The 14,190-nt window shown below is 33.0% G+C and overlaps 1 protein-coding gene across 2 annotated transcripts in view; it reads right to left on the reverse strand.

Moving 5' to 3' along the window:
* Positions 1-13,361, reverse strand: part of LOC138314616 (electroneutral sodium bicarbonate exchanger 1-like) — a 32,803-nt gene extending 19,442 nt beyond the window's left edge. The window contains exons 1-2 of one of the 2 annotated variants that reach the window (XM_069255030.1): positions 5,868-5,882; positions 2,920-3,030 (exon numbers count right to left, since the gene is read on the reverse strand). The gene's annotated coding sequence lies outside the window, so the exon portion shown is untranslated. Of the gene's footprint in view, positions 1-2,919; positions 3,031-5,867; positions 5,883-13,239 lie in introns of those variants that run through there. The other variant, XM_069255029.1, reaches the window with a different exon arrangement.
* Positions 13,362-14,190: the final 829 nt, after the last annotated feature.

The following is a 14,190-nucleotide window of genomic DNA, read 5'->3' on the forward strand; positions in this document are numbered from 1 at the left end:
GGGGCGATCTCGGTAAGTATCAACGGATTACATCTAAATTATTGAAATGGTTTTTTCCGGGAGGTATTGTCAGATTACAATTAATCATTCAAAAGCCAATCGCGGAAGGTATCAATGGGTTATTATTTGTAATTAAAGAGGGCGATCTCGGGACGTATCGTCAGGTTACAGTTTATAATTAAATGGTCGATCTCGGGACGTATCGTCAGGCAACAGTTTATTATCAAAGGCCGATTTCGGAAGGAATCCCCACGAGTTATAGTTAAATCATTAAAGGGGCGATCTCGGAAGGTATCATCAGGTTACAATTTATCATTAAAGGGGTGATCTCGGAAGGTACAACGGGTAACAATTAACTTATTAAAGGGGCGATCTCGGGAGGTATCATGCAGGTTATAATTTATTATTAAAGGGGTGATCTCGGAAGGTATCAACGGGTTATAATTTTTAATAAAAGGGGGAGATATCGGGAGGTATCATCATGTTACAATTTATCGTTAAAGGTGCGATATCGAAGTATCTTATCATTGAAGGGTCGCTCTTCGGAAGTATCACCGGTTTTTTTTCTCATCAAATATCTCATTAAGGCTATATAGAGAGAGATTTATTGTTTAAACGGCTATCTTTGTATGCATAGTGAACCTTTTTATCAAAAGAAAGAATTTCGATTTACGTACTTTGATTTTTATTTAATAACTTTATTAAACAAATACAATGGATATTTAGAGTTTTTTAGGCATATTTACCATATCTTCAGTGCATAGATTGTTTTACCAGTAATTATAACAAAAAGGACAAATATGGAATATTTTTTCAATAATTCCATTATGTTCTGTTAAGTATACTATCGCTATTTTTTTCTATTTATTTTTTACAATACAATCATCTTCAGTATATGCCATTATTTTTGTTACGTATTCATAGCTAACCTGTCGAGTTACTCTAAAACTGTATGCTAACGACATGGAATTTAATTATAAATGAGAAAGGAGATATGTATTCTTGTTATGTACAAACATTGAATAAAGGTGCTTTCTAATGTTTTACTACATTGTATTTTTCTGCGTTTACAGCTAAATAATTGATTTAGTTTTTTATATTTTCTTATCTATATTCTTATTGTTTAACAAATTAAATGACTTGGTATTATTATCCATGTTTTTACAGTCTGCGTAACACTTGTTTAGATTTTGTCTATGGTTGTGGCGTTATTCATAATTATAAATGTATGATACATAGATTGTAAAGGCTACAGTACGTGAAATGTCAATGCCTTAATGGGTGAATGGATTCGGTTAATTCACAATTCAACATAGACTACATATTGTATATACACAATGGTCATGCCGTAACAGAATGCTATCAGTCTACGATCAGTTAGTTTTGTCTTCAAGGGAAACTTTCACCAAACCAAACAATCGTCTGCCACTTCGCTCAAAGCCTTGACAACACATTTCACACATTTTACAATCCAGATGACAGTTGTTTCTAGAGAACACAGTTGATACATCGCCTGATAACAGATTACTGGACATAAAAACAATGAATGCATACGACATGCACACGAACCTTAACGCCATTTTTCAAATGAAAAAAATTATCTCGTGAAATAATCTTTTTGTACAAAGTTGGATTATTCCAACTATTGGACGATAAATACATTTGTTCAAATCGATAAAAGTTTAAAACCCCGTGATAATTATGGTTTGATGTAAGTGTGTATTCACGCTAAATTTTGGATTTCGTTTTTAACTTTAGACACACGCGTCTTGTATTACACAATTTGTATAATTCAAAAAGCGACGAATTAATGAATAAAAAATAAAAATTATCAATAATCATGTGTCGGTCGAACAGTCTTACGGTTTTAACTGTATCCTTTATTTTGCTTGTTGGAATATTTCACTGTTATAGTTCCTTATACTTGTTTGCAGTTCATAGTTTATCATGTATAAATATGTCTGAAACTTTTAAGGTGTCATTTATGTTGATACTAATCATTTAAGTTCGTATATAAGTCAGGATTACTGATGCTCCATCATTTGTTTGTAACGAGTATTTCAAACTGTTTCAGAATTCATATAATGACGTCAGCGCTTGTAATATCGCCTCTGATTGGCCGATACAATGGCGCAGCGATATCATTTAGAATAACAATGAATAGGTTTGGATTACTTTGCATACGGATTAACTTGGGCAGGTGCAAATGTTATGAATTTCAGAAACCGCTTTGCGTTCTTTAAAATACATTTTGTAATACTGTTTTTGTTCAATATCTTATATAACATTCATATTTATCATCAAATGCATAAACACAATTATTACATACATAATACTCCTGGTTGTAAGTTAAACATGTGTCCCAATACAATAAGTTTGTAAGACATTCGGTACTCTACTATCTATTATCCACTCCTTAAAAAGCATGTCGTTTAATTGATAAGAGCGAACTAGTAATTGATATTTGTCCATATATATACGTAGCCTTTCATTAACAATGCACGAGGATGACGTAGTAATGGTAAAAACCATCGTAAAATAGAGTTTAGGGTCGGTATTCTCTGAAAATGAATGTGTATATATGATGACGGATGAGACTGTTTCCTTAAAAGGTTAAAAAAATCGCCGTAATGCAGGAAATACGTATTGCGTTAATTTTATAAGTTAAAGTGCGCTCAATGAGAGGTAGCGCACCTTAACGGCAAGTTAAAATCAATTTAAATATCAGTGGTAAAATAAAAATGTTGTAATGAAATAGGGAAAAATGATTTTTCATAATTCAAACGGAGTATGTTGAATAAGTTCAAGTATATTTTAACCTGTTTAAAACGAAGTTTACAATTCTTCAGCGTCCTTTAGAATTTAAAAAAAAAGTTTGCCAAAAAATGATAAACTTATAAATTTTAAATAATTACTTACATTTGTAATGTGTATCCCTGTATCATATCCACGCCGCACTGCCGACAGTACACTATCTACTAGAGTTGGCTACTTAGAAGAGTTGTCTCGTCCGTCTCGTGGCCAGACTGACTAAATTAGATTTAACAAGGTAATTTAAGTAACAAGAATTGTGTAATGTTTGAATTAACACATTGAAATGTCTAAATCGCCAAGGGCAGGCAACCTTGGATAGGTTGGTCGGCCGTAAGGGGGTGGGCGCCTCTCATCTATTCGATAAGGACCGTCCAGTGACGTAACGACATACGGTTGAGCTGGTCAAACAGGTCACGGTCGGACGGTGCTGTCAATAATCGTGATAATTATATTACCGAGTAGAGGAGTTACCTCCCCTATCACATGATGCGACTTTAATGTACTTGTTAATGTCGCTCGTGAAGGTACTTGGCTCCCATTTCTACCGGACTACATAGAGGTATGTACCAAAGAACTATTGAATATCGGTCCGTCTAATTACAGGGTCAAAATAGGCAACACTTATACTGTCCAGACCTTATGGTATTCTCTTCAAAGACATGAAGAAAACACGAAAAACTAGCATTTATTTGAAATACGTGTTATTCAAAGTAATTCTCCTATCATGTACAAACAGAAAATATTCCAGCAATAATACATATTACCACCTGAAAATAGATGGAATCATCGCGGGTAGCATGTGTAGAAGTTGGCTATCTCGCTAATTATTTCTCCATTATTTAATAGTAAACAAAAAAATATGCATTGTCCTTATGTAGAACTATCTCTCGATTACAAACAGGTCAAAGGTAATTTTAGTAATCTATTAGTAATGTTAACCGTAATTTAAAACAGCATTCTCGCGGATGTGGTACTGTATAGTTTATAGAAACTCTAATGTATGTTGTTAATTCATCAAATTTATTTTCAAAATTGCATACATTTAATAAACTCGAATGAAAGTGTCGGTGATTAGTGGCCGATTACATGAGTTTAAAAAAGGATATTGATATTTATAATACTATACCGTTTGCAAAACAAAAAAAGACGTTTAATCTGTTTAGACTAATATTACAATTCTGAATGTCTTTACAAGGACGTAGAATTCTTTGTCTTTATACTCATTAAAAGTTACCTCAAATAGAAGTGCATGAAAGTTAATCCTCGCTTTTTCCGGAACTCGATCATACAGTCGCCGTTCGACCACTTTCTTTATAGATACTTTAATGTAATTTGAGAAATTAATATTCGCTGTTCTTAATGAAAAATGGCATTCTAAGTAAATCACAAGAAAACAATTATCCAAAAGAAGTGAAATACGTTTTTAAGAAGTAAATGAAAAAAATAATAATTCCATATAACCGTTTAATCTCTAACCTTGAAAAGGAAAAATAAAAGCATTACACACTTCCGAAATAACTTGTAAAATTTAAAACAAAAACAAACTTCGCCAACTTCAGTTTAAGATTCTACACCGCCGACGAATTGCAGTTTTTACGTGTTAGCAACGGAAGAAGGCCAACTTATATTTTTCTTAATTTAAAATAGTTCTCTAATCCACACTATTATCATCACTGAAAAGTTTGAAACTCGTATATATTATTATTCACAATAAAAATATCTTAAATAATTACCCCCCCCCCTTAAAAAAAATCCATGGCACTATGTCCTATAGGAATGAATTACTGATTGCGCAGAGAACAAAACAAAGATTTTTTTTCATGTATTTTATGTTAATTAGACATATATGTACACAATTAAACTTCAATTTTGCCCAATTGATAAATGTTTTTTTTATGAATTGTTGGCGATGAAGCATCTTTATTCATGGTTGGCACAATGCTTCAAACGATTCCTCAATGATAAGTAAAGGGTATTCACGCTTTTGCTATACCAATGCTCGCTATCTTTATTATAGACAGTGTCATGTCCTTATGTTATAGTCCCGTGGTTCTGCATGGCAGTTCCCCTATCTCCAGACATCTCTCATTAACATCGGTAGTGTGTACGTGACGAATTGTTGGCGGCCCGACCCAGACACTATTTATACCCTATTAGGACATATACAAAGCTATACAAATTGTTTACACGTTGATTTGTGAATTACATGTGTTAGATCATTTGATCAGGCGCGATAAATCCGAGCACGGATGAATGGTTGAGGGTAATAGCCAATTAAAAGACACCTACCTAGAACATGTACAATATATCTGGTTATTATATAATTCATGATGGTCGTCGGTTTCTTTAGTGAAACCTTAAAGTTAATAGATTAAGCAACCGGTAATCGCATTATACAAAGAGTATTGTACTTCAAAATTAGGACACAGGTATCTTATTTACTTGTACCATGTGGATTGAAACTATATTGGAAATAAAATGAAAATTCACCAGAGAAATATTAAAAAAATACCTATTCGAATTCAAAAAAAAAAAAAAAAAAAAAATTATACCTTCGAATGTAAGCCTTTGTAGTTTTAGATCCATTCAGAAACATCCGTCTTTTGATCAACAAACAAGTACATGTATGAATATTTCTATAATAATCGAACTCGGAATCTCAAACTTATAGGCTATCGCTCGTCTGTGGGAGGTATTGAGGGAATGTAAGTTGCCAATATCCACCAGAGACAAATCTAATCTTACATTTATGATAAATAATCTCTGATTATATACTTAATATTTTAGAAATGAAAATTTTATTGTCGCAATGGATTTCAAATACATGTACAATGTGTGTACAATCGTTTCTCCAAATCTAAGAAACGATTGTACCTTGAAACCCTTATAGATAAGAAACTTCTGTTGAAGAATGTTTCATCTGTAGCATTAACCAATTTATCGATATAAATAGTCTTTCGAAATATTTCGAGACGAGAACTGAACTTGTCTAATATGTTGGTTAAATTCTTAATTTTACTAGAAATCCGCATCAACATAAAGTAAATACATACAAACGAGTTAGGATGAGTTGCCTAGATCCCGGACAGCAGTCTTATATCCGCCTAATGTGTCTTTAAGATTCTTTTGTCACTCTTTTCATAGTTGACGTTCTGTATGAGATATAGAACATAACAATATCCGGGAATCTTACCCGGGCTTCAACCAGGATACCCATCGTTAGATGACACCTAAATCCTGGTCTACAAATACACAGGCGCCCTGCTGCTGTATAATCAGCGCGTCCTGTTTAATGAAACTGTCATTTTACTTCGATTCAACATAATTTTCGTCGTTGTACAGAATTAAAATATCTGAACTGATGTAACCTCTCTTAAACTATGTTGTTTTTGGCTAAGGTGGGGTTACATTATTGCGTTCAGACGTTCAGTATATTTCCTGAAAGACTAATGACGATTGTTTTATATTTTTTTGTTTCATTGATAAAAATGGACATATCCAAATTGAGTAGTTTTGTAATGTGTCTTAAGGTAGATATTATGCTTATCATTTAATAACATGTTTATTGCATATAGTTTGTTGTGCCGAATTTCACGATTATTAGTTGATTATATACTCATAAAATCTTCGGTGTAAAATAATTTGAAGTGACTGTGTAACTTCTCTATAAAATTTTACTTATAACATACGCTTTGAGTTAATTTAGTTGGCGCCATAAACTTCAGAGAATTGGTTACTCTCATATACAAACAACATCTACACAGAAAACATTTCTTCATGTGAATTCACGCGAAACAAAATCATGTGAATTTCACGTGAAATTCATATGAAAATTTTTACGTGAAATTCACGCGAAGAAATATTGTCTGTGTAGGTTTTCTTGATTGGTGATTTAAAAAAGAGACCATTGAGCAGTGCGACGTTTAAGTGAGTTTCCACCTCATTTAACATATATCTAAGGTGGAAGACAAACTCCGTCATGATTGCAGTGTGTGCAAAACCCATTGAGCGCTGCAAGACGAGAAGCATGGCATATTGATTTTTGGTTTGACAAAGGCGTATATAATTCAAGAAGTTAAACAAATAAGTCACTAACTCGAGAAAGCGTGTCACATGTTAATTCGTGAAATCTTTGGTCTTTAATCAAAAAGTGAATTGAAAACAAACAATATTCTGCTCCATATTCTTCTAGATTCAGGTGGTCTGTATCTAGCATTGCCGTGACTTTCTCTATGTTAAATACACTCTGAATGTTTCTGATGTGTGCAATGCACTTTAACATCAGTATATTTGCATTTTAATGATCGTTTAAATAAAAAAAAGCCCGAAAACGCTTGAGTCAGGGAAATGTGATAAAACTGATGACGCAAAGATAGGAATAACTATTCCCGTTATGGTTACTTATATACTGCTGCTGCATCAGTAATCTTTTTACCTACATTAAAACCCCATCGCCTTCCTTTTTGTCCTCTAAATTAAACTTTTTAAAACATTTCTAGGGCACTAGGCGAGCACCTTAACGACACCTATTACGCAGATTTTCTCAACACATCTTGGCGACAGTCCGTGCATCATCACCAGTGGCGTCTATAGACTGCATTGATGTGATTGACTTTGAAGTTTTTATGATATATATTTACTTTCAAGTGCTTTTTCGACAGTGATTACTTTCATGCATTATATATCCATTAGCATAAACATCTTTGTTATCTAGCGTTTAAATCTGCAGAAAATTTTCACCATAGGGTTGAAGTTCGTTTTTGTTCGTTTTTGATAGGGCGAATATGATACTACAATGTACGTTTGTATTTATAATTTAGCATATACAACATCGTATCATTTGGTATCTTATTCTAAAATAAAAACGTTTAATTTGTTGTATTCTTTTGATTAATTCTTATTGCATATGCTGTCCTTTGCAAGATTTATTCAGTTCCAAGGGCATTGCAAACGTTCATAACACGAACGTACAGAATCCATGTCAACATCAAAATAAACATTGATAAGTAAATAGTTAGTAACCAAGCTTATTCTTCCGACCACTAAACATCATGTTAACGTACAAAAGGGTTTTGTGGATCTTTTTTTCATAAGGAGACCATACACCAGTTCAGTGATGTCGACTCTAACGTAACACACCAATATCATTGTGTGTCGTTAATTTGTACGAGGTACATGGTATATTCTTATCTACGAAAGGACAGGCAAACCTAATCCTTGATAATGGGGACCACAATAGATGAATGCTTTAAGCAATGGAGCTAAACTTTACAATAATTTGATCAATTTTACTATTTCCAGTGTAGATGGGATCTAGTAGGTGACAATTTAACAGACACATGTCGGAGCTTGGGGCGCTAATGCTTTGACTTCGCGGTGTTGTTCTGAGCATTTTACACGTGTGTTTTATCAATTTTTCATGACCACATACAAATCATTTTATAAGCATATTTGAATGTTGCACACCATATGCATTTAAAGATAGAAATTTCTCTAAGATCACGTGCCCTATACAGATAAATAATTCTTTATAACGAGGAATAGCGCTTAAGGAGTTTGGTAAGTGGGCCAATGCTAGTCTTCAATTTATCGAAGCCATAAATCTCTTACCAGAAAACTATTTATGGTACCAAAACTATATTTGGGTTATCAAATGAACTTTTCAGGAGAAAATTTTGATTAAAAATACTGATTATTTGCTTCTACCGAGGTATTTACTAAATATATACACGATGCTTTATACCATAGATATTTGATATGATACGTTGTGTTGCCTTAGGACTCTTCCACCAAACTGATCATTGTTAAACCAGCCCGGTCACCAATGTCCATTCACACACCGTGACTCCGGACCCCGGGGGAGACAAATAGGGAGTACAGGTCAGACCTCTAATTATGTATTCGCGACTTGGCCCACTGTCCTACATAAAAAGGTCGAGAGGCAGTTTAATGAGCGTAGTATCATGGTCTGGATCGAAGGCCATCGCGTACATATCTTTTGTTTAGTTTATTAGGGTGGTTTGATAGAGCAAAGATTTTACATTAGGGTTTTGTCTGGGTTCGGATATATAATTCCGTTTTACGATAGTGTAACTATTTACTATCTGTAAAGTTCATTGTCCCAGGAACCTCATTTACATGTATGCTTAGTTCATTGATATGGTAAAACATCTATAAAGAATGTTGAACATTCAGAAGAATTCACATGGCATATTGGAATATTTTTTGTTAGTCAATATACAAAATAACCTTGTGCCGATTGCGAAAAATATTGCCACACTGAAATATTATAGTGCAGTATATCCCTTAAAATTGTGGCCTTCAGTTTGTTTGAAATAAATATAAAAAAATAATGATTAAGAACGTTGTATTTAACTGTATCACAGAACACACGAGTCAATGAAGTACTGCATTGGGAAAGTGATGAATCAGAACAGCTTTTCTTCCCAACTTTCTATTTCCTGTAAACCAGAAGTTATCAACTAATACGAATACCATAATACACAAACAATACATTGTAAACTCCGGATATTCTTTTGGTGGGTTTTAATTATATGTACTGTCTGTATTTATTTATATATTGTGATTTATATTTGCTTATACCCACTGAACAGTTATTTAAGAATGTGCTGGTCTGTAGCGATTTGACAAAACAGAGAAAGAATAATAAAGCAACGATTTTCGAAACGTACCAGGCAAATGGCCTGCATGACTTTTTAATTCGTAATATGAACATGTAGATGGAGGATATAATCTCCAGCTTCGGAGGTCTCGCAGTAATTTTAATAAACGGTCGTAACATTTGTGAAATATGTTAATTCAATAATAAAAACGAAAGTAACAGGGTTACCAAAGACTAACTGAAAACGAATACTGTGTTTACATGGATTTAACTTGGTAAACATTTTATTATTACGTATGTAAAAACGTCACTTAAGAATTCACAACAAATACTTTATTGCCTTAGGAATAACGTACCAGAACTGATAAAAATGGTCCCTGAAGGTGATAGACAATATGTCGATAGAAGTCGCTTTGACCCAGGTAATAGAGATTGGCTTTGAGGTATGAGATACTTTGCACACGTTATGATATCACGTGCTTTACCGTCAATTAAGGCGTTAATCGAGCGTGCGTTATGGTTTATTATTCAGATAAGACAGAGATAGCGCCATCATCCACGACCGCGACACGTCCGCACCAAACGTTAATTACTTCTGATATTATTGCACTGCTTTCAACTTCACAGCTAACTTACAATACTGTCTCCCCTTCCCGAGTAATAATTCATTCATCAAATGGTTTGAAAAGCAAATTAGTAAGTTAACAAAGAAAGCTTAATTACAATGGTATCACAGGATAACCATCAAAATATAAACAAAAATAAGTCATGTATGGAACCATTAGAAAAAACAAACTCTAACGAACAATCCCAGGCGATCCATAGGGGTGACCGTAGTTTCCACCGAAAACACTAGTTATGTGAATCTATGATCAACGCCAAATCTCATTAAATGAAAACTAATAGCGAAGGTTATTCGACAAAATTATTAATTCTAAACAGTATTGAGTAAATAAATTTATCAATATTATTGAATAACAAGATAAATAAGGTTATGTCGACTTATCTATTAGTTGCAACCCTCTTAGTAATGGCTTGTTTCATCATAAGCTTATGACCTATGTATAAAGTAGATTTGGGTCCTGTCAATTGTCTTTTAAGACAAGTTAAGAGTTTCTATGTACTTATTTTCATGTGATTGGCTTGTGATTGGTCGCTGTGTCCTGGACATATTTGCTTACCCTGTCTATAACGGCTTGAGGGTCCTGTCCTACTGTAGCGTGTCGTACAAATCTGGTGAAACATTAGCCTCTAGCAACCAATATGGCTTTAGATACGAATCTACACCCCTGTGTCAATCCCCAGAACACCTAGGCATCCTATTGTTGTAATCCCTTGTATATTCTACTTAATCTTGTTTAAATCCATTGATGGCTTTGTAAACCAATAAACCTACGGCCCCACATAATGCCCCAAATCATATTAACATATTTGCTAAAATGCAGTCTGAAACAAATGTTTCAACACCATCTTAAGTAAACTTTAACAAAGGAACATATGTAATATGTTAGCAGATATTTGAGAACATTTACTTTGCCTCAAATACAATATTACATACCATATCAAATTAATAAATCTGTAATTGATATGCACAACAGAAATACTTTTCTTCTGAAACGATATTTCGGCTTATATGTTGTATCAAACTACTGTGAGCTATTTATGTTTTCTCCGTTTTAAACACATTCAGTTTTACATAATGCTTTACGTTTACACATAAAACGTAAACGTGAATGAAAAGAATCAAGCAAGCTCGTAACCTATGGTAGTACGATGCTCAGGGTATCTGAACTTGGATGGTCAATAAGTTCGATTAAAAGACAATGGGCATTGGTCAAACTTCTTTAGTGGGGATGATTTATTGTCTTATTGAGATGTTTTATATCATTTTTGTGTGGGAAAAAAGATTGTAGAAAGGTAGTTATGGTGTGGTGTGGTCAAAACCCCATTCTTATATTTGGATTAGCCTATTACTTACCTTTATAGATATAGATATATAATGTACAATCTTAAATCATAGCATTTGTTAATAAAATTTCGTTTAATACATTTTAGTATTTTGTAAGTATTGCCGTTATTTTGATCACGCAAAGAGGATTTCTAACTTGCTCAAATCGACATTACACCATAACGTAAGTGCACCAAAATTCACGTATATTAACATAATAAAGGCATACTCAACAGTGGATATCAGGCTTAAAATCTAAAAATGATTAAAACTAGCACCAAGAAGAGCTTTTCATAATCATTTCCCCCAAAGATTATTATCATTATGACAATAACAATTCTAACAATGCATATGTTTTTATTTACACAAATAAGAGCGCAAAATGAATTTTGACAGTATTGCCAAAAAAAAAAAATACTAATACTTACGTCTACTGTGCAGTGAAATGAGTACATATGATCAGACAACGAGGCCAAGTTGTGATCTACAATTTCTTGTAACAAGTTGATAGTATTATAAGTAATCTTTAAGTCACTTCTGTCGGTGCCTTTGGAGATTTGCACAAATTTATTCATCAAACAATGCGCTTTTCGATAGAACACAGACGAAAAATTTCGCAACATTTCTGGCACATATAACATATAAAAACATTTTGTTTGACACAACTTTCAGGGTTTACTACATTTATGCAAATATTTATTATGTTTTCTTATCAAAATCACGTACCTAGACACTGGTTTCAATTGTAAGATTTTTTCCCTTCAAATTTTGTATTGGTACATACCATTCCATTTATTTTTTATTTATATTCAGTGATTTTATTTCAGCTTGTGAATATAAATAACTTATGCTACACAAGTGGCTTAAACACAAACAAAACGTTTTATCTGATAAAATTCAATAGCGTCCACTAATCAACGATTAATAACTGAATTTCTGTATTTATTCGTCTGGCGGCGAGACCTCTAATAGTCTACCACATACACCATCGTTTGTTAGTGTTAAATCGTAACCATACCTCAGATAGTGTAAGTTTAACACCTGTATCACGCCTTTTACCGGTAGCATTTGTGACAGCCATCACTGAATTTTAAACATTGCGGTGTGCAATTTGCATTCCTTTTTAACATTTCAAGGTCATTAGATACACGTAAAAAAATCCTTCACATTATGCACTTGCGTGATCTCAATCCATACAACATGGTGTCTAAATTTATTCAATGTCGGCATTACACTAAACGTTTTAGATTTAGGTAAGACAAGGATATATCACTGTTAATCACTGTTATAACTTTATGAAAATTTTTTATGTGTAGTATAAATAAAAAATAAAAATAAAAAAATAATAAAATAAATATATTGTACTTAATCTCGTCCCATAACTAAGTGTACAATTGAAAAATTGAGGGATTGAAAAATATGTTGTGAATAGTTCAGAAGTCTGAAATCGGTTTAATATATTTAAAAAAAATCATCATTAATTTACCTTTCCACTTTTTATTTATTTTGGGTATCGTATTTCATTCTTCATTTAATATATCTTTAACTTTTTCATATTTATGTTTGCCAATAATACTTCTGGTAGATAACATTTAAGCAAAGTTTGAATGAAATTTTATTTATTTGTCGTTATTTGTTCTATATAATGTTCTATTTTTATCATTTGTTTTTTATAAGACATTAATGTACATATTTTGTATCATTTTTTGATAAGACATACTGTTCAACCAGTCACAAATATAATATTCGAGATTAATGTAAAAATATTTTTGTTGTGTTGGCATTAGCATATTAAATCTGTATTTAGCAGATAGCTTAAAAAAGCACCAGACTACAATTAGTACTTGACTCTTACCGTACACGGGGCACTTTCAGAATCCTATTGTTCAGTGAGATTTCCAGACTTAAGTGTCGTGTGGGATTTGAACCCAGCTCCAAGCATCAAAGGACGATCAGCGAGTTTCCGTAGAGCCCAACTCGGCGTCTGGACGTAAAAGAGTGGGTCTATTGCAACAGCCATCCTTATATAGACACCCCTCTAGTAACATATCATTGTAGATATGAACTTCTGCTCCAATCATCATAATTTCAGTTCCTCGGGGTGAATGTATAAACGGAACACAGGTATCACTATCATCAGGATATTCATGAGGATATTGCTTTGGGGACATGCTCTTACATAGGTTCAGGTGAACCAGTGGACAACGTTTGCCGTTTATCTACAATGTGCAATTGCATTCACATTTGTTTTTCAACATGTGATTGATAAATAGCCAACCCAATCGTAGGGATTGCTTATTTTGTCCAAAATTGTTTTGACTATTCATGGTGTTACTATTCAGAAATAATCGTTCTGGTTTCGTTTCGATATTTTACAGCTGTAGGGATAGTCATTGCTCTGAGTTCCCTTCATTACTGTCATTGGGGTTTGTATTGAATTTGTTTTATTTAGTAAATTATTAGTAAAGGTAAATGAAACGCATTATGATCTAGTGAGGAAATGTGTCGCGCATAAATATATACATCATCCAAATACAAAGATATCGGCGCGTCACCGAAACGTAAAAGCTTACCATAGAACATGTAAATATGTTTTGTTCAAGCGCAAACAAAGAATATCAAAACATTAAAAATTAGATTCAAGAAAATTTTAAAGAATACTTAATTCTATTTATATTAAATCTAACAAAATAAATGTTATATGTGCCATAGCTGGGCGAAAAATTTATGTTATTTTTGCTTCAGTAATATATTAAAACCATAAAATTTGATGAATTATACTAGGAAAATCATTTTAATTGACCGA

The sequence above is a fragment of the Argopecten irradians genome, chromosome 2 (assembly GCF_041381155.1).
Source record: "Argopecten irradians isolate NY chromosome 2, Ai_NY, whole genome shotgun sequence".
NCBI lineage: Eukaryota > Metazoa > Mollusca > Bivalvia > Pectinida > Pectinidae > Argopecten > Argopecten irradians.